The sequence below is a fragment of the Octopus bimaculoides genome, chromosome 13 (assembly GCF_001194135.2).
Source record: "Octopus bimaculoides isolate UCB-OBI-ISO-001 chromosome 13, ASM119413v2, whole genome shotgun sequence".
NCBI classification, from domain to species: Eukaryota; Metazoa; Mollusca; class Cephalopoda; order Octopoda; family Octopodidae; genus Octopus; species Octopus bimaculoides.
The window spans coordinates 8,766,666-8,769,084 of record NC_068993.1 but is presented as its reverse complement, the minus strand read 5'-3'; positions in this window follow the sequence as shown (position 1 = coordinate 8,769,084).

The window sequence follows — 2,419 nt, the reverse complement described above, 5'->3', positions numbered from 1 at the left end:
AAAAAGAAAATTAATTTAATTTATTATTAATATTTTTGTAAATTTTAGTTGTAATTTTTTTCCCTCTCTTTTTCATTTATCTATATTTTTCTTCTTGCATCTTTTATTTTAACGACTTTGTTTATGTATCTATTCTTGAAGACTGGTTAAAAAAGGTCACACACACACTACACACAACACACAACTCATATATATATATATACACTCATACGATACACAGACATTGTATCGAAATAAAGCAGGAATAAATCTCTAGCTCATTTATAAACTAGAGCTATCCCACCTATTCTCTGAAAAACGAACACTTAGAACTTAGGTAACAAATATACATATTATTCTACCCCTATGATCGGGTTATATTCTTTCAACTTGATAGCTTATCGACAGGGAACAGATCACATTGCTTGCCACTGGTCTCGACTGAGTTATATAAAAAACGAAGTAGAATTTGTCTCGTGTAAATTAAAAAAATTGATATTCCATATTAATAATCCGTTACAAAAAAAAAATGACATATTTCATCTAACAATGATAATGATTGTGCACAAAAAAACCCCCCAAGTAACTCTGCTAAGCAAAATGGGTGTTATTGTTGGAGAAATTGTGTTGGAGGCTTAAAAATAATTTTCATACATACCATAACACTTATGGTCGTTTTTTATCTGATGTGATCAGAGTTTCTCTGATATTTTGATAATTATAAAATTAACTAAACAAAAAAAAAAAGTATTGCATCAAAAATATATTTAAAAAATAGCAATGGTAATTAATACAGGAATTCATTCTTTTTAATGAATTTTTTTTTCACGAGACAATATTGAAATTGGTAATCTGTATTATCGAACAGATTAAGCTAACGACGAAAGACAGATCAAAACAAAACAAAGATAATCCATGGGATTTTCAGGGATTTGTTAGCGTATGACTTTCCCGCTCTTTAGAGTATTCCAACTATAGGGGAACCGGATAGATGCAAGCTTGCGGCCATATTGCTATCATCTCTCTTTGTGTTTTCTATGACTCAGTCTTATCTGTTTACCTGACCATCACGTATATCACCACGATTTTGATTCTCGGAATAGACGGTGTTATTATTATTGTTGTTGTCAATAATGATAATAATAATAAGACAAACTTACATGCTCCTTTCCGTAAAGGCTTGTCTTTTCAGTCGTTGCGAATTAACAGAAGGGAGTAATTTTTGTGGGTTTACTAAAGAAAGATATCACTACTGAACAAGTGAGGTTTTATTTTAAATATATGACCCTCTTAGAAACACCAACGGTCGGCCTTAGATTTGAAGACACTGAGAATTTCTAATCTGGTGATTTTGACCGGTTCTTTTGGCAAGAACCGAATCATGAAGATTGGAAATATATATATATATATATATATATATATATATATATATGTATATATGTATATATGTATATATAAAAATACACAAATGGGTTTGCTAGCAAAGACACAAAGCATAACTTCGTTTAGCCGAGCCGTTTCGACAAATTTGATCGGTAGGGTATAAATGAAGGCCCTTTCGTTCCCAGAAGCTCTTGCATTCTAAGACCAGCTTTCTACATGCCTTAAATGGATGCTTTGGTGAAATAAATTTTGCGTATTTTTAAAAGATAATTAAACTGAGACGAAAAGTAGGATGAGAGTCAATTTGAGCGGATTTTCTTTTAGCAATAGTAGATAACTGAGAAGTTAAAAGATGGTTGGCATTCAAGATTTATTTCTGTTCGAGTACTACTGAAAATTTCGTGGGTTAAATCTTTCCAATGATCTCAAAATTTCAAAGAAGAATGCAACAAACAGAAAGCGACAGGAAGGTCGGGGCGTTGGGAGGTTGGGATTTATCTCCCCTGACCACCGCCATTGTTCGTGCGGTTGATCATTACGCTTGACCAAGCGAACGATTAGAGTGCTATGATGCAAATAATAATGTAATATTTTATATATTTCTGGTGAAGCGAATCGTAACGAGAGAACTTCACTCGATTGAATATTACACTTAACAAATTCTGTATAAACCGGGAAAGGTTACAGAAATACAGTTAAAGTGTGACCATAGAATACTGCGGTAGTTAAGAGCGGGAAAGGATCGGACCTGTTATTTAATTATATTTATTATTCGGGGTCTCTGGAGACTTTTTCAAACAATTTTTTTGCCCATATACATATATATATTTATATTTCTTCATGTTTTATAATCGTTTGGTGTTCGTAACATAACAAAAAATAAGTAGATAAAACTGACCCATCTTCCTATTTTATAAAAAAAAATATATAATCAACATTAATATATGTCAGCTCTCTCTCTATTTCTGTCTCTCTATACATCTTTCTCTCTCGTTTCCGATCTAGTTACACACACACACACACACGCATATATATATATGCATTAATTATACTTATA